The sequence below is a fragment of the Girardinichthys multiradiatus genome, chromosome 24, assembly GCF_021462225.1.
Source record: "Girardinichthys multiradiatus isolate DD_20200921_A chromosome 24, DD_fGirMul_XY1, whole genome shotgun sequence".
Classification (NCBI taxonomy): domain Eukaryota; kingdom Metazoa; phylum Chordata; class Actinopteri; order Cyprinodontiformes; family Goodeidae; genus Girardinichthys; species Girardinichthys multiradiatus.
In genome coordinates this window covers 1,523,731-1,550,335 of record NC_061816.1, presented here as the reverse complement: position 1 = coordinate 1,550,335, position 26,605 = coordinate 1,523,731, and the positions used below count along the sequence as shown (strand labels likewise).

General features: G+C 39.5%; 2 protein-coding genes and 1 pseudogene across 5 annotated transcripts in view; 1 reads left to right on the top strand and 2 right to left on the bottom strand.

The window, feature by feature from the left end:
• LOC124861395 overlaps positions 1-25,566 on the bottom strand; it is a 32,802-nt pseudogene extending 7,236 nt beyond the window's left edge.
• LOC124861401 (NACHT, LRR and PYD domains-containing protein 4C-like) overlaps positions 1-26,605 on the top strand; it is a 609,184-nt gene that overhangs the window by 43,636 nt on the left and 538,943 nt on the right. The gene's annotated exons all lie outside the window — the stretch shown is intronic.
• LOC124861391 (NACHT, LRR and PYD domains-containing protein 3-like) overlaps positions 1-26,605 on the bottom strand; it is a 923,911-nt gene that overhangs the window by 750,368 nt on the left and 146,938 nt on the right. The gene's annotated exons all lie outside the window — the stretch shown is intronic.

Here is a 26,605-nt window from a genome sequence, read left to right as displayed (position 1 = left end):
CGACCAGATACTGAGTGTGGAGCGGACCAACCCGGACTCCTTAGTTATCATCGTTGGCGACTTTAACAAAGGTAATCTCACCCACGAACTCCCCGAATTTAGACAGTTTATGAAATGTCCGACCAGAGAGGACAACATTCTGGATCACTGTTACACCACCATCAGAGACGCTTATCACGCCATCCCACGTGCTGCACTGGGCCAATCCGACCACATCATGGTCCACCTGATTCCTGCATACAGGCAGAAACTAAAGCTCTGCAAACCTGTTGTGAGGACCTCAAGGAAGTGGAGCAGTGAGGCTGTGGAGAATCTCCACGCGTGTTTAGGCTGTACAGACTGGGATGTGTTCAGGACTACTACCAACAGTCTGGACGAGTACACAGAGGATGTGACTTCCTACATCAGCTTCTGTGAGGACAGCTGTGTACCATCATGCACCAGGATGAGTTACAACAATGATAAACCCTGGTTCACAGCCAAACTCAGAAGGTTAAGACTGGATAAGGAAGAGGCCTTCAGGAGTGGGGACAAAGACATATACAGAGAGGCGAAGTACAAGTTTGGCAAGGCAATGAAAGAGGCCAAACGACTGTACTCTGAGAAGCTCCAAAACCAGTTCTCAGCCAACGACTCTGCGTCTGTCTGGAAAGGGCTCAGGCAAATCACCAACTACAAGCCGAAGGCCCCCCACTGCATCAACGACCGATGCCTTGACAACGACCTGAACGGGTTCTACTGCCGCTTTGAAAGACAAAGGGACAGTCCTGCAACCATCCCCCATGACATCCCCCAACACCTGCAGCCACAATTCACCACCCCCACCTCAAGAGGGGCCTTGGCACCTCCAACCCCCACCCTGAAGTTCCCCCCCCACAAGCCCCCTACCCACGCCGGGGACAGCTCTTTCCAGAATCAGTCCACCCCGGTCCACGAGCTCGGTCCGGCCCTGCAGCTCCAAAATCCAAGCAAAACGTCCGGAAAAACTTGGCAGCTCCAGCTAGTTAGAAAACAACAATAATCCACAGCGGCATAGAGCCCACCTTCCTCTGGGAACGGCCGCTGGCCAACTGGCAGCCAGTATAGCTGCAGGTAAACCTGTTCCCACCCACCAGCCTTCACAGCCAATCAAATTGCTTCAACTTGATGTTGCCCTTGACTGACCAGTAAGGTAGAAACAGGTGAAACGATGCGTTTACTGGCGGTAGTAAATAGCAGGTATGAGCAAAACACAACATTTACTGCATGTTTTAAAGTCAACAAAAATACACGTGTTATTTTAATGTTTAAGACTTTGACGGTGCGCATAGCCTCAAAGGTATAAGTATAATACATCAACAACGTTAAGTAGAAAGGTCATTATTACAATCTGAGGTGGAAAAGGCCTACAATGCATTATATTTAAGGAAATGCTCAAAGTATGTAAGAGAAAAGGGTTATATATAACCTAGGGGTTACAATAATAATATTTAACCAGTATTGTTATTGGTTAAAAGCAGAATTAAAAGCAGTAAATGTTTTTGGTGATCTTAATATTACAGCAACTGAGATTTTAAGCTAAAAGCAATGTTGCCAAATCTGGCAAGAGAAACAAGCAACCAGCTCTATGAAAACAAGTTAAAAAAAAGCTCTACAGGCAACTCACGACACTGTGTAAATATCGAGTTTATAAACAGTATTAATGTATACAGTTATTATGGCATTATACAGAGGCAAAAGCAAAATGATGCTGAATACTTTTACCATAAAAATAACTTATATTATTTGAATAACTCATACTTATAAACTCTAATCAAAAGAAAAGTGCATTTTGCATACGTTTCGGCAAAGTGACAGTAAACACAGTCAACAAATAACTTTCTTTAAGCTTTGTTTAAAAGAAAAGACACACATGAGCGATTTTTTAGTCAAGTCATCTAGTTGGGTTTAAGAGTGTGCTTCTTTGTGTGACATCATTAAAAAATCCAAAGAAGTCAGCCCAGATTTCAGGAAGTGAATTCTGGACGTAATCTGTTTTAATCTTGGATAAAACTTCCAGATTCCTGAATCTGTTCTGGATTTGTTCAAACGACTGCAGGTCCAACAACACCATCCTAATGTTGAAGCACAGTAGTGGCTGCATCAGTCCTAATGAAACTGTCACAGCAAGAGCCCGACAAGCACAAATACCACTCAAATAATTAAACATATTTATTTATTAAGGCAAAAGCAAACAGTAGCAACAAAATAATTTGTACCTAAGAAATTGTCTCAACCTTGTTTTATGCAGTCAGAACATGTTATGATTCTGGTCTGTTTCTCTGCACCGTCTCTGTCTGCCTGCTGATCATCGCTGTGCTGAAGGATTTCAGAGGATTGTTTTCACCTGCTCCTCCCCGGCCAGCTCCCTATTCATGCCTCACCTGCTCCACCTGTTTACCTGGCTTTATAAGCTGCTCTCTGGCTGACAAACAGCAACAGATTATTGAAAGCCTTGTGTGGTAAATGTCAAGCGTTCTTCCTAGCCTGTCTGCCTGATCTTGATCTTATTTTTGCCCCCTGGATTTCTCTGCTCTGCTTTGCCCTCGTTGGATATCTCCCTGACTTCTGATCTCTGGACATCAACCTTGATTCTGCCTCCTGACTGTTGCCCTCTGCCTTACCCCCGGATCCAACAGCCCATTACTGGATCTGATCATAACGTCAGACCAAGGATTCCCGTTCACAGCCTCTCTGACTCACTGTGATGTCACCCTGGAGCTGAAAATCACCATCCTTGCTCTCCCACAGATTCTGAGAAGGTTAGTGGCATTTTCTCTGAGCTTCACGTTATTCTCAGTTCTCTGTTCAGCCACTAACCGATATGTCTGCCCTCAGAGGTTCCTGATACTGCTGCTGGTTTTCTAACGAACGACAACGACAGATTTCAATGAACATCTTAATATTCACCTGTTGTGTCCGTCTGAAATTTCTGGTTCTTTGTTCAAATTGTTACAGAACAAGTCATGATAAAAGTTGCAGTATTTATATTAAGGGAGGGATGGTACACAAAAATCTGTTTGGTATGTTTTCAGTTTGCTTCAAATAAGACAAAAAGGTTTTTGTTTTTTTCAGTCAGCAGTAAATAAACAATCTATTTCAATTTCTGAAATGAGATTTTATTATGTTCTAAAACTAAAAAAGTAGAAAGTACAGAATTAACTGGACACTTAGTTGGATTTGTTTCAATGAATAAAGTAGTATAAGCAGGCATAGCCAGTGGCTGGATAGATTATACATAATCAGAACCACTTGGAAATGGGTTCAACATTTCTTATGACTGGGTTCATATTTGAGAGTAAAATCTCAAGGGTTAGGGTATTTGAGAATAAAAAAGTTTAAATCACTTTAGAGTTTAGATATTTCAACAGCCCAGAATCCCAGCTGTACCTAAATGTAGCATGAACAGATGTTGGTAAAATTATCAATGACAGAGATTCCTCCAACTTGTATTTTATGAGATGTAGAGAGTTTGGGTTGATTGGATGCTACAGGCAACCATTTGGACCTCAGCTGATTTTTCTCCAGAACCAGTGATGTTTACATTCAGCTTGATGTTTAAGGAGAGGAATTCAGTTCAGTGCAGAGCAGCTATGAACCTTATTGCTGTTGAAATAGGTAGACTGACAAAGTTCTAATTCAGTCCTTTTTCCACTGTAGCTGCAGGAGAAACCTTAAAGGGGACAGAACTCTGCTACAAATAGCAGAGTTTAGTTATAACTGGCAGTTCTCACTCTTTTGTTTTGGTGTCACTTTTTAAAGTTACCCTACAGAACATTGCATTGAGCACTTAGTTCTGCACATAAACATTCTGCATGTTTTCAGGTAGAAAAAAAGTTTTGTTGGAATCAGAAACTAAATGATGTTCACTGTAATTAAGTCATTAATGCTGTTCTGACCTGAGAGTTTCCAATTTGCAGTTTGGACTCTTCAGTCCAGAAGACAGCAGCTCCACTCCAGAATCCTGCAGCTTGTTGTTACTCAAGTCCATCTCTCTCAGATTAGAGGACTGTGAGCTTAGAACTGAGGCCAGAACTTCACAGCTTCTCTTTGAGAGGTTACAGTTCTTCAATCTGAAGAGACAGAGATCAAAATGAATAATAACAATTCTGATGAAATAAAACTAAATAAAAACATATTTTAGTATTAAACAAGACAGATGAAACTGCTTCATGAAATAAGAACTCAGAAACTCTAAAGCAATGCAATGCATGTCAGAACCCTGAAACAGAACAAAATGTGATTTAGACAAATTTTGATGTTCTGTGACTCACTTAAACTTTGAATGATGTTTTAATCTGTACAGATTGAGTTGCAAACACGACCTGATGTTGTTTTAGTGAAAATATCCTGCAGCCGTTTTACAAATAGTGGAAAACTAAATGATGTTTCCACATAACACTATTCCAGATTGGACCACATGTTCTGATCCATACTTACTCCTCCTTCAAACACTGTGGGACGAGCAGTAAAATAAAAATCATGATGGAAATAGAAGTAAAGTTATTAATAAAGGGAAGAACATTAAGAGAACAGAACAGCAACCAGAAATCTGATTATTAATTATCAGAACCAAGCAGCAATATTCTGTTATTTTAAATTATAGTCAGATAAAAGATAAGAAATATTTAAAATACACCTTTTCAACACTTTTTGACATTGAAATTAATGACAAAATGATTCTATAAACATAAAGTATCTCATAAAAGTTAAATAACTCTAATATTTGTTAATATTTGATGCTATCATTTCATGGGAAAACACTAAAGATACTTTGATACAATATAAACTAGTCAGTGTGCAGCTTGTATAACAGTGTAAATTTGCTTTGCCCTTAGAATAACTCGACACACAGCCAAATAAAATAAGTACACCCTTAAGTGAAATGTCCAAATTGTGTCCAAAGTGTCACTATTTTGTGTGGCCACCATTATTTTCAAGCGCTGCCTTAACTCTCTTGGACATGAAGTTCACCAGAGCTTCCCAGGTTGCCACGGTAATCCTCATCTACTCCTCCTTGACAACATCACACAGCTGGTGGATGTCAGAGACCTTCAGCTCCTCCACCTTCCATTTGAAGATGCCCCACAGATGCTCAATAGGTTTTGGGTCTGGAGGCATGCTTGGCCAGTCCAACACCTTTAACCTCAGTTTCTTTAGCAAGGTTGTAGTTGTCTTAGAGATGTGTTTGGGGGCATTATAATGTTGACTTAATGACCTGCGGCCCAGTTTCCAAAGAGAGGGGATAATGTTCTGCTTCATTGTGTCACAGAACATGTTGGCATTCATGGTTCCCTCAATGAACTGTAGCTCCCCACAGCTGGCAGCGCTCCTGCAGCTTCAAACCCTGACTCTCCACTACCGTACATGACTGTAGACAAGACACACTTAGCTTTTACTCCTAACGCTTGACACAATTTGAACCAAATAAGTTTATCTTAAGCAAAGTGTTTTGGGGCCTTTGTGGTGCATCATCTTTAGAAGCAACTTCCTTCTAGGATAAGAGACATGCAGACCAGTTTGATGCAGTGTGCAGCAGATAGTCTGAACACTGACAGGCTGACCTCCACCCCTTCAACCTCTGCAGCAATGCTGGCAGCACTCATATGTCTATTTTCAAAAGACAACCTCTGGATATGATGCTGAGCAGGTGTACCCAGCTTCTTTGGTGGATTGTGGTGAGGCCTGTTCTGAGTGGAACCTGTCCTGTTAAACTGCTGTATGGTCTTGGTCACTGTGCTGCAGCTCAGTTTCAGGGGGTTGGCAACCTTCTTATAGCAGAGACCATCTACATGTAGAGCAACAACTCTTTATTTAGATCCTCAGAGTTATTTGCCATGAGGAGCCATGTTGAACCTCCAGTGACCAGTATGAGAGAGATAACACCAAATTTAACACACCTCCTCCCATTTCACACCTGAGACCTTGAAAAACTAATGACACCAGGCTAATTGGGCAAAATTTGGACATTTCCACTTAGGGGTGTACTCAATTTGTTGCCAGCATTTTAGACATTAATGATTTTGTGTTGAGATATTATGAGGGGACCGAACATTTACACTGTTATACAAGCTGAACACTGACTACTTTATGTTGTAAGTATCATATGTTCAGTGTTGTGCCATGAAAAGATATAACAAAATATAAACAAAAATGTTAGGGGTGTACTAACATCTGTGAGATAGTTTAACTGGCCAGACCTGAGAGTTTCCAGTTTGCAGTTTGGACTCTTCAGTCCAGAAGACAGCAGCTCCACTCCAGAATCCTGCAGCTTGTTGTTACTTAGGTCCATCTCTCTTAGATTAGAGGACTGGGAGCTGAGAACTGAGGCCAGAACTTCACAGCTTCTCTCTGAGAGGTTACAGTTCTTTAATCTGAAGAGACAGAGATCAAAATGAATAAGAACAATTCTGATGGAATAAAACTAAATAAAAACATCTTCTAGTATTAAACAAGACAGATGAAACTGCTTCATGAAATAAGAACTCAGAAACTCTAAAGCAAACCAATGCATGTCAGAACCCTGAAACAGAACATTTAGACAAATTTCTATGTTCTGTGAACCACTTAAACTTTGAATTATGTTTTAATCTATACAAATTGAGCTGCAAACATGACCTGTTGTTGTTTTAGTGAAAATATCCTGCAGCTGTTTGCAAATAGTGGAAAACTAAACGATGTTTCCACATAACACTATTCCAGATTGGACCACATGTTCTGATCCATAGTTACTCCTCCTTCAAACACTGTGGGACGAGCAGTAAAATAAAAATCATGATGGAAATAGAAGTAAAGTTATTAATAAAGGGAAGAACATTAAGAGAACAGAACAGCAACCAGAAATCTGAATATGAATTATCAGAACCATGCAGCAATATTCTGTTATTTTAAATTATAGTCACTATTTTCAGGAAACATGTTGCCTCTAGAGCAGCAAATGTGTGGTGTGACCTTTAACCCCAAGAGTCCTATGTCAGCCTGTTTAACTCTTGAGGAACCTTTGGGCCCAAATTGAAAAAGTAAATAAAGTAAATAAAGAATTCATAATTAATAAAATAACAAATAAATAAATAAATCTTGTAGGTTTTCTTCTCCCAGTAAGATCTCCAGCTTTGTCAAGCTCTTCTTATAACTGAAATACTACTTCTTATAACTGAAATACTAAAACATAATTTTTAACATACAGCACACTTTCTAAACATACAGAGGAAAAAAACAACAGGATGGACAAAGATAGGGATGGGTACCTTTCACATTTGAACAATACGGTACCGATACTCGGTACCTGGGAATCGATACCGTTACTGGTATTCTAGAACTGCGCCGCTCAAGGTGGCAGCAGGTTGGAGTAGCTCTGTTACTTTTCATTCTGACTGATTCTTTTTTGGGAACTCTTCCTCTTGTGGTGGATACAGTTGATTTTTTTTTTTGGACGACTGTCCTCTCCGGTGTCGGAGGGTGTACAGCTTGGAGGAGTTTTTCTAATACTTTTCTACTTTTGGACATTTGTTATGATGCATTGCCATGGCAACCCGATTGTTTCTTACAACCGGGAGCAGCTGATTAATATCTCAAAAAATACTTCAACTACAACCACAAATCCCTGATGAGTTGAAAAGGAGATGCCGTGGATGCAGAGCAGGAGCAAAGACAAGAGAGAGAAGGAGGAAGTTCAAACCATCTCTTCCGTCGATTATGATGGGCAATATGAGATCGTTGGGAAACAAGTTGGATGAACTCCAAGAATTACAAAGGACCCAGCCAGAGTACTGGGAATGCAGTATTATGCGTTTTACTGAGACATGGCTGCAGGATCATATCCCAGACTCCAGCGTCTCTCTGCCGCGCTTTTTAACCATATGACCAGACAGAGATTTAAAGAGGAGCGGCAAATGTAAAGGAAGTGGACTGGCACTACTTGTGAACAACAGATGGTGTCATCCAGGACATGTTACTGTGAAGTGTCGTCTCTGCAGTCCAGATATTGAACTGTTGGCAGTAAGTCGATATTATTTATCTAGAGAGTTCACCAGCGTTATTTTGGCAACAGTTTACGTTCCACCTTTAGCTGTTGCCGACACTGCATATAATGCCACCAGCTCAGTTGTTGCTAAGCTACAGACACAAAACCCCAATGCGTTTCTGGCAATATCTGGTGATTTTAACCATGTTTCACTCTCTGCTACACTTCCAACGTTTCAACAGTTTGTCAGCTGCTCTACCAGAGAAAACAAAACGTTGGATTTGTTTTATGCAAATGTCAGGGACTCCTACATCTCTACAGCAAGACCTCCTCTAGGCAAATCAGATCACAATCTTGTTTTTCTCTGCCCGAAATATCAGAAACAGAAAAGCTTTATTGCCAAGTACGTTTTTGGACATACAAGGAATTTGTTTTGGCATAGTCGGTGCAATACAGTACTCAAATTAAACAGTATAAATACAGGTACAATATAAATATATAAGCCCCTTGTTCAAAGACAACCTGTAATAAAGAGGACCGTGAGAAAATGGTCACAGGAAGCTGAAGAAGCTCTGCAAGGTTGCTTTGAGGCTACAGACTGGGACACATTGTGCCAGCCACATGGAGAGGACATCAATGCCATGACTGAGTGTGTAACCGACTATATAAACTTCTGTGTGGATAACATCATCCCCACCAGAACCATGAGATGCTTCCCCAGTAATAAACCTTGGATCACCAGTGACCTGAAGGACCTGCTTAACAAGAAAAAAGAGCCTTCAGAGAGGGAGACAGAGAATTATTGAGGAGTTTACAGAAGCAACTTAAAGTCTAGATAAGAGACAGCAAGGAGGTGTACAAGAAGAAGCTGGAGAGCAAGCTCCAGCAAAACAATATCAGAGATGTGTGGTCAGGGATGAAGAAGATCACAGGCTTCATGCAGAAGGATAATCAGACCGATGGAGGTCTGAACAGAGCCAATGAACTGAACACATTCTCTAATAGGTTCAGTTCAGAAACAAGCTCAGCATCCTCCTCTTCTGCTCACTGCCAAACAGACATCCCACACTCCTTTGACCCACAGCTGTCCAGTAACACCTCAAATGTTTTATCTTCCACCTTAGCCCTAGACCCTTCTGCTTCTACATGTTTGCCTTCAACCATATCAGAAGATGTTGATGCTCCCTTTGCCGCCCTCTTCCACCTGTGCGTCTCAAGAAGTCAGGTGAAGATGCAACTGGAGAGACTGAATCGGAATAAGGCTTCAGGTCCAGATCATGTCAGCCCTAGAGTCCTGAAGGGCTGTGCAGAGCAGCTCTGTGGGATTCTGCAGCACCTCTTCAACCTTAGCCTGGCCCAGAAGAAGGTTCCAGTGTTGTGGAAGACATCCTGTCTTATTCTGGTACCAAAGTAAACTCACCCATCAGTCCTCAATGACTATAGACCTGTTGCCCTGACATCCCACATCATGAAGGTCCTAGAGAGACTCCTGTTGGCCCACCTGAGTAAGCAAACAATAAACTATCAGGACCCCCTTCAGTTTGCTTATCGCTGTGGAGTTGAAGATGCCATGAAACACCTGCCTCAACAAACCCACTGTCATCTGGACAAAGCCAGCAGCACTGTGAGGATCATGTTCTTTGATTTCTCCATTTAACATAATTCAACCTGATTTGCTTTGTCAGAAACTCCAGAAGACTCAGGTGGAGGCCTTTCATACAACACATCTTTGCATAATGATTTTTCTCCTCACATTTCTTACATGTTTGCCCTTAGGCTGGACACTTTTTTAGCCCAGTTCACTGGCTCGGCACACATCAAGTGCTTTGGTCAGGGTGAGACCTGCCTCTCTGAGCAATCTAGTTCTAACTTGATCATCACATCTACCGCAGACAATCCTGTCACGTATTAGTGAGGCACACAGGTCTCCGGATTCACATCCTTTCGCTTTGTTCTTTAGGTCAGTTACATAGGCATCCATTGTTTCTGACGGTCCTTGCACTCTTGTAAAAAACATGTGTCTGATGTATGGCAGATTCTTTCTGGGCTCACAGTAATCTTGGAAGTTTTGCTTCAATGGAGCTATTTTATTCCTTTCATAATTTGCGAAGACAAACGTGTTATTCCCTTTTATGGCTTCTTCTCCGGCAACATGCAGAAATGTATCGCACTGAACCTCTTCTGATTTTTCCGCCACGCCGCTAACTATTGCGAATAGCTCGTATCGTTGAAGCCATGTCTTCCAATTTTCTGCCAGATTCCCCTGCAGGTTTAAGTTTGGTGGGGGTTTAAAGTGAGCCATACTCGCTGTGTTTCTCCCATTCAAACGTCTGACACCATGTTATGTCTTCTAGTGAGCCTTGAAACATGAGGACAGACTTGTAGATCAGGTGGTAGCCATACTGCGTACTTTATTCATCCTTCTATATCCCAGACCGGAAGCCCCCATGCTTTTCACAATAAAACAATAACTTCATACATTACAGGCCCTACTCCCACTCTTTTTATCCAGTTAATTTAAACTCCAGCCACCTATAAGAGAAGTAGAACTGCAGACTTCACTAATTCATAACAGATCAACTGTGCTGAAAAGAGATCTGATGTTTTTTTCTGATGGATTTCATATATTCTGCAGCACTCAATGTTTGCTTCTGTAATTATCTCAATATTAATTTTAGTGTCTTTTAAGTCAAAAGAGAGAAAAATGCACAATAACTGAAACAAGTGAAGACCGACATGTAATTTTGAAATCTGAGTTGTCGCTGTAATACTTTTATCATCCACCAGATGGCACTCGCACGGGAACTAGTCTACAGAAACTATCTGAGGACATTTGGTGGTTGTAATGTTATGAAATACAGGAAAATAAATCTTGTAAGTTGTTTGCTGTTATTTTTCTATGAACAATTACTAGAAAGATTTTTAATCCATGGGTTAGCATGCATTAATGACTAAATAAGAAGCGGTCTGCTGAGAAGGTGATTGGCTGCAGTCGTCGCTCCAGGAACTGTACACCTCCAGGACCCTGAAGCGGGCAGGGAAGATTCTGGCTGATCCCTCCCACCCCGGTCACAGACTCTTTGAGACTCTCCCCTCTGGCAGGAGGCTGCGGTCCATCCGGACCAAAACCTCACGCCACAAGAACAGTTTTTTCCCATCTGCCACCAGCCTGGTCAACAAAGCCCAGAAACCACCCTGACACTCTCCCTTTCCCCCACACCCCCCACCCCTTTTTTGCTGACAGGACACCTGTAACCTGTAACTCTATGAGTTACATTAACGCTCAGCTTGGACTCCTGCTTTACTTGCACAATGATCACCTGCACTGTTGTAGGGTTAGGGTTATATTTACTCTCACTCACTTAAAACTGTTCACATATATTTATATGATATTGTAGATATGTTTATACTGTTTAATTTGTATTGTATTGCACCGACTACGCCAAAACAAATTCCTTGTATGTCCTAAAACGTACTTGGCAATAAAGCTTTTCTGATTTCTGATAAAATAGTAAAATGAAAAATTCATCATCACTGTTACCTCCTGTAGTTCTTTCGTATTCTTCTTTATAGTAAATGTCAAAGATATCTACAGGGTAGTTTTTTAGTGTCAGCTGACAGTTTTAGACATTAATTTCTGATGCAGGTAACAAAACAATGAAATTACATAAATCTCATTTATTGAACATTTCTGTAAGCTTTTTGATGAGTAAATTAAAACAAAAATTAATATAATACAACTGAACCACCAAGACGCTTATATACATTTTCTATCTGATTATTTTGTTTTTTATACAAATGGTCCTAATAAAATGATCAATACAACTATCAGGTGTTCAATAACACAACTATTTTTTTATTTGTCCCTAAAACTCCAAAATATATACACAAATTCCCCCATATCATGACCGGAAGTATCATATTTGTTTTTATCGTGTTTCTGCTGTATTTCCTATAATCACTGTCTGCTCCACCTAACCTCACAATGAGTCAAAAGATAAAAATAAAAATGGTTATCTGCACATTTGAGATGCGACTTAAGAATTCCTTAAAGCCAATTTAGTCCTGATTTGTCTGCCTGCCGTCGTTCATTACCCAAAAGATTACCCTGAGACCTACAAAGAACGCGATAATAAGGATGACACCTCATTTCTGAGCAGCAGCAGAGCTGCAGAATGGGAGCCAGGAGCATGTGTACACAGGCACAGGCGGAGGCTGAGCTGGATATCCAGGCTGAAGATAGCTGCAAAACACTAAATACTGACTGTGTATGGTATAATTTTAAGATACAACTAATCAATAATAATCACCCAGTAAAACTTTAGGTAGAGGTTGACTCAGCTTCAGAGTCACAATGAGGGACAGAGAACAGAGGGACTTTCACCTGAGCTGCTGGCCCAGATAACAATAGAAAACCCTCTCTGCTTCTAGCTGGATTTACATCATGACATCAAAATTATCTGGTTCTATAATTCAGTCAAAATCAAAGCATTTAATCCTATAGTAGCAAGTCCCACAAAAAGGTATTTCAGATCACATAATCTCCTTGCTACAGCCACTCCTGTTCTACATGCAGACAGAAAACAGTCTACTGGTGTCAAATATAGTAAAATGTAAAATATTTGTGAAATGCTCCAGAAATATTTTTGTCTGAGTGTCTTTTTCTCACAGACACTGTATGTGTAAATGTATTCTGAAATCATAATTGGTTGATATACAGAAATATTTAAATATTGCATTAAGTGGGTGTGTATAAAGTTCTACTGTAAGAGTTTTTGGCCAAACTAAATGAGTTGTTTTTAGGCCTACATTGTTAAAAACATTTTTACTTGAAAGTGATAACATTTTGTGCTCCTTTAGTATTTGTTCAACTGTTCATTGTAATGAATATGAAAACACAAAACAATACAGCAAACAGAAACATGTTTACACTTTGAAAAGAAAAACAGAAAAATTGGGTCTGCATGGATTAAAAAAGTTACCACCTTTGAAAGTCATGTCTTCGTCTGAGAAGAACCTGCCACCACTGTTTGTAAAATATCTGATCTTTGTTGTACAGTATGCTGAAATTTTTGTTGTAAATTAGTCCTGTATAAATAAACAGAATTGATTTTAATATCCTCTTGTTACTGTACATTTCTTTGTAAACTGACTAATGAAGAACTTGAATCTGAACAATTTCAATGGTCTGGTCTCTTCAATCCATTCGACTGCAAGCAGTAATGCAATCATCTCCACAGTATAAACAGATAACCCTTCATTTAATTTCATCCCTATATTAATTATGAATTCTGGAACTATGGCTGCTCCTATTTGAGCTGATGGATTCTGACATGAATCTGAGTAAATTTTGATGTAGCTTTAAAACTGTTCTATATACTCTTGTTATTGAATTACATATAAAAGTTTAATCTCTGTGTTTTCTTTTTAACATAGTTAAATCCACTACAGCAGGGGTCCCAGACTAAGATAGCTGGAGGTCCACTACCTCCATCATCCAAACACTTTGGTGTCTGAACATTTTAAATCAACTGTCAAATATATTCCCTTCATTTTTATTTAACCTTTAATCAACATTTAATTAAACATTTTTGTTTTCTAACTACTGATCAATTATTCCTATGCCCATGAAATCATCTACTGAACAGAAAAGTGCAATCCAATTTAAGAACCAATATTAAACGCTTAGAATGGCTCCGTCTAGCTGGGTCAGGACATCTTGGTAGAACAGTTCTGCTCTCCTTGTTGCTTGTGGCAGGCAGGGCAATTTGCTGAACTTTTTCTTTAGGTTGTTGTCCTTCTTTTCCATCTAATAGTGTTTCTGCCACACCTTCCATGCAGACTTTGATCAATTCCCAGCCAGTAAAAGGCTTTTTGTGTTTTCCTAAAACCCACCGTACTCACAGTGAACACTCTTATGCTCACTGTTGTGCTGTTAGAGACGGTGTTATCAGCCGTGTAGCTCCTCATACTGTCCACTCAGTTCATTTATTCTCCTTGTCCTACCGCCAGACCCAGGCTGATAGCTTTGGTTGATGTTCCTATGTTTGGTTTCATTATGTCTCTTTAGATTTCAAATCTTTACAAGTCCAACTGATTCAGAACATATGAGGCAGACTGGCCTTAGACCCTACTGAAGGTCAAAGGAAAGCGTATGCTTCTGTCCATTCATCTTAAATGTGTGATTTTCATAATGAACTTTACATATTTTTGACAAACTCATCTTCTTTTACTCACTCATCTGTGCACCACCAAGTCATTGTACTGTTAGCAAGCGTGAGCTCCCAAGCTAGTAACTTATCAGCTATTAACACTAACGTTAACAGCGCACCACACCGACAGCTGGAGGCGGAGCTTCAGTCGCCATAGCTCCAGCCATAAGTCAGTGGGAACACAACTGGTACCGGAACCAGTAGAGCAAAGCTGAATGGAAGGAGCGAAGCCGGACCGCCTAAAACGGGCCAATAGAAAAGGGCCATTAGCAACCTGCGTTCAAGGACCCCGCATAGCTTCTTCTTCTTCTTCTTTTTCTTGTAGAATTTTATGGCAGTTGGCAAATAACTGTAGATGTGCATTACTGCCACCAACTGGTATGGAGTGTGGACTGAAACGACGACAAAAAAAATCATATCCTTTCAAATAAATGAGTCATTTCTAGATAATTCATCAAAGCTTGAGAACTATCAGATATTTCATTTCTCTGTAATAATTTAAAGGGATTTAATCTGATTTTCATTTCGGATAGATTATTACTCATCTGAACTCTTTCAGTACTATATTTCTGACAACAAAACTGTTTATTTTTTTCTGCAATAATCACATTTACCTGTATTATGTTTGCCTATTGTGAATAAAGTACTATTTAATCCTGTGTGCCCAAATCTGAGTCGTGTTATAACTATTTCTTCCCTCCTATTCCTTCCAGCACTCCTCATTTCTGCAGTTTTTCTCATACTTCTATAAAACTTTCTGCCTTTTCTGTCTTCTTCCCATTGTTTTTGCCATCTTTTGATTAACTTCGATCCACTGAAGAGCGAAAAGTACTGGTACTGGTAGTACTGCTATCATTTCTCCTGTGTATACTGATAAATTATCACTTATTCTCTTTTCTACTTTCGCTACAAACTCAGGAATAATGTATATACTTTGATGCATATGTCCTTCCCACTGGATTACAAAACTGTCACCAATATTCTTTTAGTATTTTTTATGGTTCTTCTTACAATACTTTGTAACCTTTTATATTCAATAAGATTTTGAGTATTATCATTCTTTTTTTTTTTTTTTAAAAGCTTTATTTCTAAATGTTATTACTTTTTCACACTCCTTTGTCCAACATGGTACAATTTGGTTCTTTTTTCTTTCTTTTTTTTTTTAGACTTGTTTGCTGCTTCTAATGTAGTTAAACAAATTGACATGTTTAATTGATAAATATTCATATTCAGATCTATTTGATCAATTTCTTTATCACTAATACTCACAAATGTTACACAATCAGCATCCCTGAAACACATTTTTGTATTCCCATTGTATTATAATACTGTTTTCCTATATCCAGTTTGATTATTATGGGATTGTGATCGCTGGCTATTGTTGCCATGAACTGAAACTTGCCAAAGGGCTTGAAACTAATGTAATACCTACTGCTGGTTTCCTTCATGTTGCTACATCAATTCTTGTACTCCTCCATCATTTATGCATACCAAATTTCTATTATCCATAACTTCTTCAGTTATTATACAATTGTGATAATTATACCTATCCCATAATGTATTATGCCTGTTAAAATCACTGCAACAAATTAGTTTCCCTTCTAAATGTACAATAATGCCCATTGATTCTACTGACATTCTTTTTCCTGGTTTATAAAAATGTATAATTTTTATGTTTTTATTTCTACTCCATATTTCTATAATTATAAACTCCAAATCTAATCCTTTTGTTAAAACCCTATAATTAATTCCTTCTTTTATAAATATAATACAGCCTCCTCCCCTACTCTCATCTTGATCTCTTCTTATAGTGACATATCCTCTAACTACAAATTCTAGATTAGATTTAAGCCATGTTTGCTGAATGCAAATTATGTCTGGTTTGTTGATGCTGTTTTTAATGAATCCTTTAAACTCCTGACCATTTGCTATTAAACTTCTAGGGTTTCATTGTAAAATGATCATACCTCCCTGTCCCCCATTGTTCCAGGTTTCCCATCTCCCCCTAGTATTTTGATAATGTGCTCCCATGTTACATCCTTTATCCCAAAAAACTTCTCTGCTCCTTTCATTGTAATCTTATTTTTTCTGATTTGTGTTTTAATTGGTCCCTACAGTTGATCACATATGCTATGAACAGCATGATCTTTTCTACTGTTACTTCTCTGTTTGTTTGTTCCATTTGCATGTGGTTTGGAGTTAAGTCTTGTTGAACTCTGACTGTTTCTACTCTTACTCTCTGTCCCTGCACTTTTTTAAAAACTTCTGCATAACTGACATTGTTGACCACTTTTACTTGTTGGATTTCTGTCACCTTCTTTCTTGTTTACATTCAAGCTTGAAGTTGTTTGAGGTGAGGAATTCAGTTAATTGCAGAGCAGCTATGAACCTCATTGCCGATGAAAGATGGTACACTGACATAATCTTCTAATTCATTTCTTTCTCCACTATAGCTGCATGAGAAACCTTAATGTTCCCTATTAGCAGAGATTGGTGACAACTGGGAGTCCTCTCTGTTTTGTTTTGGTGTTACTTTTAAAAGTTGCCATACAGAACGCTGCATTAAGGACTTATGCCTCTTTTCCACTGGCTCAATTTGGCCAGCCCGGAACAGCTCCGCACGGCTCTGCACGTTGTGTGTTGCATTTCCATAGACCCGCTTTCGCTCCACTGAAGGGAACACCTCCTGGAGGCGCGGCTTTAAAGCATCATGTGTCGTATTTGTGAGCTTGATTGAGGTTCTTCTTCAATTCCAAGAAGATATTAACCAAAATCCTATGATTGCCAGAAAAGCTTGAACCTCATCGTTGCTCCAAAGGGTGACTTTTACAGATAACTGTGCAGACTCCATCATATGTTTCTCTCACTCGCTTGAATGCACGTTTGAATATGGCGGTTGTTTATTTTACACTAGTCGACTCTTACGGCTGGCCGCGCCCACGGCCAATCAGAGAACAGCCGTTTGTTAACGTCACGTACAGTACCGGCTTGGACTCCCTTAGCCCTGCTAAGAAGGAGGTACCAAAAAAGTAGGTACCAACACTGAAATAACAGTAATGGAAATGCTCACGAAGCGAGCCGAGTCGGGCCAAATCAAGCCAATGGAAAAGGGAAATTAGTTCCACATATAAACATTCTGCATGTATTCGGGTACAAAACAAGGGGGTATTCATGAGGCACACATGTATCAAACTAATGTTTAGACTAATTAAGTCATTAATGCTGTTCAGACCTGAGAGTTTCCAGTTTGCAGTTTGGACTCTTGAGTCCAGAAGACAGCAGCTCCACTCCAGAATCCTGCAGCTTGTTTTTACTCAGATCCATCTCTCTCAGATTAGAGGACTGGGAGCGGAGAACTGAGACCAGAACTTCACAGCTTCTCTCTGAGAGGTTACAGTTCTTCAATCTGAAGAGACAGAGATCAAAATGAATCAGAACAATTCTGATGGAATAAAACTAAATAAAAACATCTTCTAGTATTAAACAAGACAGATGAAACTGCTTTATGAAATAAGAACTCAGAAACTCTAAAGCAATGCAATGCATGTCAGAACCCTGAAACAGACCAAAATGTGATTTAGACAAATTTTGATGTTCTGTGACCCACTTAAACTTTGAATGATGTTTTAATCTGTACAGATTGAGCTGCAAACACGACCTGTTGTTGTTTTAGTGAAAATATCCTGCAGCCGTTTGCAAATAGTGGAAAACTAAATGATGTTTCCACATAACACTATTCCAGATTGGACCACATGTTCTGATCCATATTTACTCCTCCTTCAAACACTGTGGGACGAGCAGTAAAATAAAAATCATGATGGAAATAGAAGGAAAGTTATTACTAAAGGGAAGAACATTAAGAGAACAGAACAGCAACCAGAAATCTGATTATTAATTATCAGAACCAAGCAACAATATTCTGTTATTTTAAATTCTAGTCACTAATTTCAGGAAACATGTTGCCTCTGGAGCAAGAAGTTTGTGCTGTGACCTTTAACCCCTGCAGTTCTATGATAATGTCAGCCAGTTTAACCCCTGAGGGACTTTAGGACCAAAACTGGACCATTTATTTTTTCCTTTTAAGTTTTTAATCTCAGTTTAAAGGCTAATATATATGAAACACTGGAAGATATTGAATATTTCATGTTTTTCTCTTTGAAATAAATCAGAGGATCTTCTGACAAAACATAGAAAAAGTATTTAAAAGAGTGTTTGTGTCTAAAAAGTTTTGACATAATTTATGTTAAAAGTTAAAAAGAAACAACTAAATTTATCCACATTTATTACACTTTTATGAGAGGAACCATTTTGGTACCAGATTCTAAGTGTCAGTCGGGTCTTGTGGAATAAAAATGTTAAATAGTTTCTAAAACAACTTGTGTTTATTTTTATTAAATACATTTTGAGAGAACTGACAGTCAAACATTAACTTTTATACTTTCTAATAAATCCTGTTGTTGAGCAGAACATCCAGGATAATAGTCACTCTTTCCTGGTATTAGCTCCTGGTGTCAAAACCCAAATTCAGTCAGAACTTACAGAACTTTGTTTGAAGCTTTGACCACTGGCAGCAGCCTGAGAAGAGCCTCCTCTGAAGCAGAGTATTTCTCCAGGTCAAACACATCCAGATCTTCTCCTGATGACAGTAAGATGAAGCCCAGAGCTGAGCACTGAGCAGGGGACAGTTTATCTGTGGAGAGACTTCCTGAACTCAGAGACTGTTGGATCTTCTGGATCAGAGAACGATCATTCAGTTCATTCAGACAGTGGAACAGGTGGATGCTTTTCTCTGCAGACAGGTTCTCATTGATCTTCTCCTTGATGAACTGAACTGTTCCTTCATTGGTCTGTGAGCTACTTCCTGTCTCTGTCAGCAGACCTTGCAGGAGAGTCTGATTGGTCTCCACTGAAAGACCCAGGAGGAAGCGGAGGAACAAGTCCAGGTGTCCATTTGGACTCTGTAAGGCCTTGTCCACAGCTCTCTGATGGAGACTTGTTAGATTATACTTGTAAAAAAATTTAGACCAAGCAGAAATATTTTCATGGTCTCCCATCAGATTAACTCCATCGTTGATGAAGGTTCGGTGGACATGAAGAGCAGCCAGAAACTCCTGAACACTCAGATGGACAAAGCAGAACACCTTGTCCTGGTACAGCCCTCTCTCCTCTCTAAAGATCTGTGTGAACACTCCTGAGTACACTGAGGCTGCTCTGATATCGATGCCACACTCTGTCAGGTCTGATTCATAGAAGATCAGGTTTCCTTTCTGCAGCTGATCAAAAGCCAGTTTTCCCAGAGACTCAATCATCTTCCTGCTCTCTGGACTCCAGAGTGGATCTGTCTCAGATCCTCCATCATACTTGACCTTCTTCACTTTGGTCTGAACCACCAGGAAGTGGATGAACATCTCAGTCAGGGTGTTGGGCAGCCCTCCTCCCTCTCTGGTCTCCAACACATCCTCCAGAACCGTAGCAGTGATCCAGCAGAAGACTGGGATGTGGCACATGATGTGGAGGCTTCTTGATGTCTTCATGTGGGAGATGATCCTGCTGGCCTGCTTCTCATCTCTGAATCTCTTCCTGAAGTACTCCTCCTTTTGTGGGTCGGTGAACCCTCTGACCTCTGTCACCATGCCAACACACTCAGGAGGGATCTGATTGGCTGCTGCAGGTCGTGTGGTTATCCAGAGGAGAGCAGAGGGAAGCAGTTTCCCCCTGATGAGGTTTGTCAGCAGAACATCCACTGAGGTGGACTCTGTAACATCAGTCAGGATCTCCTTGTTGTGGAAGTCCAGAGGAAGTCGACTCTCATCCAGACCATCAAAGATGAACAGAACCTGGAAGTGTTCAAAGCTGCAGATTTCTTTGGTTTCAGTGAAGAAGTGATGAACAAGGTCCACCAAGCTGAACTTTTTCTCTTTCAGCACATTCAGCTCTCTGAAGGTGAATGGAAATATGAACTGGATGTTCTGGTGGGCTTTGTCTTCAGCCCAGTCCAGAGTGAACTTCTGGGTTAAGACTGTTTTCCCAATGCCAGCCACTCCCTTTGTCATCACTGTTCTGATTGGTTGATCTCTTCCAGGTGGGACTTTAAAGATGTCTTCTTGTCTGATGGTTGTTTCTGGTCTGTGTGGTTTCCTGGATGCTGTTTCAATCTGTCTGACCTCATGTTCATCATTGACCTCTCCAGTCCCTCCCTCTGTGATGTAGAGCTCTGTGTAGATCTGGTTCAGAAGGGTTGGACTTCCTGCTTTAGTAATCCCCTCAAACACACACTGGAACCTCTTCTTCAGACCAGATTTAAGTTTATGTTGACAAACTGAGGGAAGTCCTGAAGGAAGACAAAATATTATTAGCAATGAAACAAATTCCTCTAAATAGAGCATTTAAATATCTGTTTTTCTGCTCTTGAGACTGAAATAAATTCATCATTTATCCTGCAGGTTAAATCTGTAGAGAAATCCTCTTACTGCTCTGCAGACGTTCAGCCAGCTCCTCCTGCTTCATCTTCTTCAGGAAGTTCAGTGTGATCTTCACAAAAGCCTCTCTGTTGCTCCTCCTCTTCTCTTCATCCTCACCTTCCAACACCTCCTCATCCTCCCACTGACTCTCTAAGCCTTCTGGGTAATCTGGACTCAGAACCTTCTGAATCTTCTTCAGCTCGTTCTTCACAAAAGTAATAATGTTGTCCTCCAGCAGCTGGAACAGAACAATATATGAAGGACACATCAGATTGAGATCATGGAGCCAAACATCAGGTCCATGTTGGACAGACTGACAGTCCTCTGGTCTACAAAGTGCAGCATGGAGATGACTGTGAACAGAACCGATGGAGACGTAGTTGTTGTACATGTACAGACCATAAATATGGAGTCCAGCTGTGTTTGATGCTGCTGGGCAGACGGACCACTGGGAACCTCTGAGTTCTGCTGGTCCACTCTGTGGAGGAACCAGGAAACAATTATGTATTTTAATTATTATTATAATTATGATACTAATTCAAATAGAATTAATAGGTTTAACAATACATACAATAGTTTAACTGAAATATCAAATATAAACAGAAGATATAAATAAAACATTAAAAAAAGGAAAATACATTCAGTAATTTTTCTGTTGTCCTTAAAAGGTGTTTAAAATCCTTCAGTTACATTAAGCTGCACAGCTCCAGGTCCTGTTGTAGTTTGTTAGAAAATGAGTTTTTTCCAACCATTAGCATCCCTAACCCTAACCCTACTGAAGGAACAGTAAATCTAATACAAGTCTGTGATCAGAGGCTGCAGCTGCTCTGTTTCAATGACTGACAGGAAGCTGGAGACACAGTTATTAAGCCAAGAACTGATCTGGAAATGAAAATATTCCAGTGCAACAGTCTGTGTGAGAACAATGAAGGCAAGTTAATCAGACAGAACAAAGTCCAAAGGTAGGTAAGAGGTTTACATCCTGAGATGAATCTGTGTGCTTCATGATGAACATCGTCCAACATCTGCAGAGAGCTAACAGGAGGATTCATGTCCAGAAATAATGTTGCTGTGAGGTAAGAAGGTGGCTGCAACAAGTAATTTCTTTACTTTAAATGACAATATTATAAAACTCAACTTTAGTAAATAAAGTTCAGGTGTTTTTACAGGTGAATTATTTTATTTTTGCTCCATATCTTCACCACCAGTAAAGATCTTAAACATTTGTGCATTTCTATTTATTTACAGTCTCACACTTAAACCTACGAGTTAAATATGATCAGATAAAAAGGGTTGTTTGTTAATTTGGTCATTTATCTTGTATTATTTGCCCTCCTTTATTTCATCATTTTAAAAGTCGTCTGATTCAACATATGAATTAAAACTGAGGGAGAAAAACATCAGAAGCACAAATTCAGGAACAAAACAATCCACTAGAGTCTGAACTGGGAACACACTTATTTTGTCATTGATTATTTCTTTAAAATGGTGAACCTGAATTATGTCTTCAGCTGGAATCAGCCTGACCCCTGCTGGACCAACAGGTGAACTACAGACACTTAGAAACACCTCCAACAATGTTTACCCTGAACTCACTGGAGACTGAATTTGTGGAAAAGCTTCCTGCAAAAACAAACAGTTTCATAAATAGGAATAAAAATGTGGAAAAATGTGGAATCAAAACATTTCGAACTGAATCAGTTCAGTTTCATACAGTTAAAACATTTAGACAGAGCTCACCTCTTTGCAGCTGAACGTTGATCTGATTTAAAATGAATAATAAGACCCTTTGACCTGTCGCTCTTTAAGGACACACAGCTGGGTTCTGGTTCTGGTTCTGGTTTGAGGTTCTGTTGGATCCTGAAGGAAAAACACTGAATTCAAACTTAGTCTAATAATGTATTTAAAGTTAAACCCTGAAGCTCAGAACTCTAAAGTGTCTCACAGTGGCTCTTGTTTGAAGAGGATCCAAATATTCCTGGTTTCACTGTAAACCGTATATTAATGATGGATTAATAATTAGCTCTGATGATCATTAATAAGGGATGATGTTTTGGTTTGGTAGCAGGAACTGAACAATAATCAGAAAGTTTTTCTGTAGAACAGTGTTTGATGTGTTCTGATCTTCTATCCTGACAAACTTTCTTCCTTTGGATCAGAGTCAGAACTGCTGATGGAGAAACAAGTTCATTTATCTTCTTGTCGTTTGTTTTACTTGTTCTAGTCTTAAACTGATGATGGAACCCCTTTAGAGCAGCAGTTTTATTCTCAGCTCATCATTTCTGAGCTTCTGGAAAGCTTTTTATGGTCATACAGGCCATGGTGGTGCATTCAAGGACCTTTCATAAATCAAGTAATCCACACTAAATGTCCTCTAAAACATTGATCTTGTTCTCATCATCAGACTTCATCACAGCAGCACGTAGATGATCTTGTATTGTTGATGACATTTAGTGGCTGCTGAAGGAGACTGTGGAGCAGTTTGCTGATAATAAAACTGATGATCATTTTGAATGAACACAAATGTACTTTAGAAGCTGTTGATTTCACTGATGTTTGCAGATAACAGTGAGAGATCATGTTTTCCATCAGATTTAGTTTGGATTATTTAGTTGACATCTAATCCTTGAATCAGCATCATGACTTGCCTACATGTGCAGTCACCTTAAGCTCTGCAGAAGCACCAACTCTGATGAACTAATGTGACACAAGGTGATACAGAATGATTCAACTGGATGGAAGAACAACTGATTTTAGCTCCAATATCATCTAACAAGATCATTTCATATCATCACAATAATACAATGGTTTGATTATTTTCATGATTTAGCATCCATCACACACTGCTTCACATGTGAACACAGACATGTGTGAGAAAGAGTTGTGTTCTCATTAATATGTTGGAATGAAGTTAGTTTCAACTAATTAGTTTGAACATTTAGAAACAGCTCACCTGTTTGCAGCTGAACGTTGGGCTGATTTAAAATCAATAAATGTATCCTTTGACATGTTGCTCTTTAAGGACACACAGCTGGGTCCAGGTCCAGGTTCTGGTTCTGATCGTTTCCTGTGAATAAAGATGGTTTGGTGATGTGAGAGCTGAGCTCTGACATGGAGAAGAGTCCTGGACAGTTAGAGATGGTGATCTGACCTCTGAACTTTGCTCTGGTCCTCATGTTCTCCACACAGAGTGGTTTTAGAGGGAGGGACTCTGTCCTCTCTGTCCTCACACTGATCCATGCTGCTCAGTTCACACCTTCTACCTTCATCTGAGGAGGAAACACTCATCATTCAGCTGAACATCACCTCTGATCAACAACACTGACAGAAACCAGCAGGGGGCGCTCACTGGCTCCTATTATATCTTCTTCATGGAAATCCCCCTGCAGTCACTGACTGATGAGTCAGCATTATTCCACCTTCACCAACAGAGGCTCCAAACATGAACTCTGATCTGCCATAAAACCAGTTAAAGATTAAACTGGAGTCCAGTATCAGAGTCCGGTCCAGCACCAGGACCTGATGTCAGGACTCCAGTCTGAGAGTTTTCCCAGAGATCAACAGCACATTGCAGTCAGAGTTGGTCTGTTGGAGCAGAAAGCAGCAGCAGATGGGATGGAAGTGTAGAGTGGGATTTATTTCCTGTTGGGAACAACCTGCAGCTCCTCATCAACTCACAGACTGTTGCTCTGCAGTCTCATGTGATCTGACTCGTGTCTCATCAGGAGACTAAATCTCTGCTTGGAGACTTGAAGGAACAAAGAGGGACTTACTCAGCTTCTTCTCATGAACTTCTTCACTCTGCAGCTCTCTGCTGTCTGGACCAGGTCTGTGTAGAAGAAGAGAAACTCCTGGACTTCTTCTCCTTCATCGGTCCTCTGAGTCTGAAAGCTGCTTTCACTCTGAAATCAGTCTTAAAGTTCAGCTCAGGTCAAAGATCAGCTGCTGTAACTTTATATGACTTCAACATTTTCAATAATTAACCTGCAGCAGCTTCCTGCTGCCAATCTGAACACCAAAGAAAGTTCTGTTCTCTCTGGACTCTGACGGCACCAACACCCAGAACTCTTTCTGTTTGATGAATCTGAACATTCCTGGGTTGTTTTCATGTTTCCAGTCAGAACCTGCAGAAGCAGCTGATCCAATAATTCATTCAATCCTGTGGTTCTGCTGGAGAGGAACCACTGAGAGCAGAACTAAAGCCTTCAGTCCAATCAGTGCTCAGAATCAGCACCAGAACTGCTCCAGCTCTGATTCAGTCTCTTCATTCTTCTTTCCTCACTATAGTCAACAGAGTCAAACAGGAAAAAACATGCATGTTATAAATCATCATACATGATGATGTGGTTCTGTTCAGGTTTCTGGTTCCTCTGGTCTCTGTATTCCTCTCCAGACTGATAGATGTCAGTGACTTTGGTTCTCATCTGTTCCTGGATTTCTACAGATCCAGACCCAATGTGTTGAGGTTTGAGATACTTTAACCTACTTCATGCTGTCAGATGGGTTCTGTAGAGTTAATGCTTGATACTGTAGATCTGCTGGTAATCAGGTCTAGATTTGGTTGCCATGGATACCTTTGTTCCCTTAATGAATTAAATCATAGTGTGAAAACTGCTTTTTGTATTTAATCAGGTTATCTTTGATATTAAGTTTAGTTTGATGATCTGAAACATTTAACTGGAACAAAAAGACAAAAACAGAAGAAATCAGTAAGGGTGTGAATACTTTATCTCATGACTGTAATTCTAATTTAACCCCACCTTAGGTTTTATCTCTGCATTTGTTTCAATATGTTTTTAATTTTAATTTGCAGTGAACAGATTTTTACTTGATTTTATAATTTGAATAAACTTAAGAAACAAATAATTTCCTGATTTATTCTATATAATAAACAGATAAACAAAACATTGAATAAAACATATTTTACGTGTCTCTATGATTATTAATGAATGTCCATCTCTAATAACATACATGTATAAAATATGTAGATTGTTATTTACAGGGTTATATCAATAGATGTAATCAGAAAGTATTTAATGAAAAATATAAAGTTTAACCGTTTTGTTTCAATATAACTAGTCACTGCCCTCTGGTGGTGATGTGTTGTAACTACAGATATTCATCATATTTATTGTTCAACAGGATGGATTGTTTTTCTTTCTTTGTTATAATTTTAACGTTTATGAAGTGAGATAAAAATAGCTTAAATTAATGTTGTTAAACATGAATAAGATTCACTGCAGGGTTTAATTCAGTCTGAACATAAACACATCCTGTTAATACAGAGTTTAACACAGCAGCTGATATGTAGTGATTATCTCTGGTTCTAATTTACTCTCAGAGCAATAAGAGACAACAGCAGAAACCCTCTTCTCAGTCTTCTGGCTGGTCAGAAGAGTAGCTGCAGCAATAGTTGGAGTTTCTGCTCGCTGTACTCAAGAATGGAGCGCCTGAGAAGATCTTTTGTCATCAGGGCATTTTGACTTTTTAACACTCTCTGATACAACAAATGTAATTTACAATGTAAATACACAAATATATATAATACAGATAAATCCAGTTACCGGTGATTTATTTTGAAATAACTAACAGGAAATGCTAACTATATATTACCTGTGTAACTTTACTTTGCTTGTAGTTACACACTGTGTCCACCAGAGGGTCTAACTGAGCAGCTAGCTGGTTTCTAGCTCCTGATTGGCTGATGAAGCCATTGTTGATCTGTTGCTGCTTCTACTTTTATTTCCTAACTCCTCTTCCTCCTTTAGCATGAAATCAATGTTTTCTCAGTAAGTGTGAATTAGAAGCAGCTCTACAGAGTTTTCACTTGAAAGTTAGTCAAATATTTATGAAATGTTAAATTATCAAGACGTTTTTCATGACAACCGGAAGTAGCGTCTACTGGTGCTGGGTTACTTCCTGTTTTTGCGGGTCTCAGACATAATAAGGAA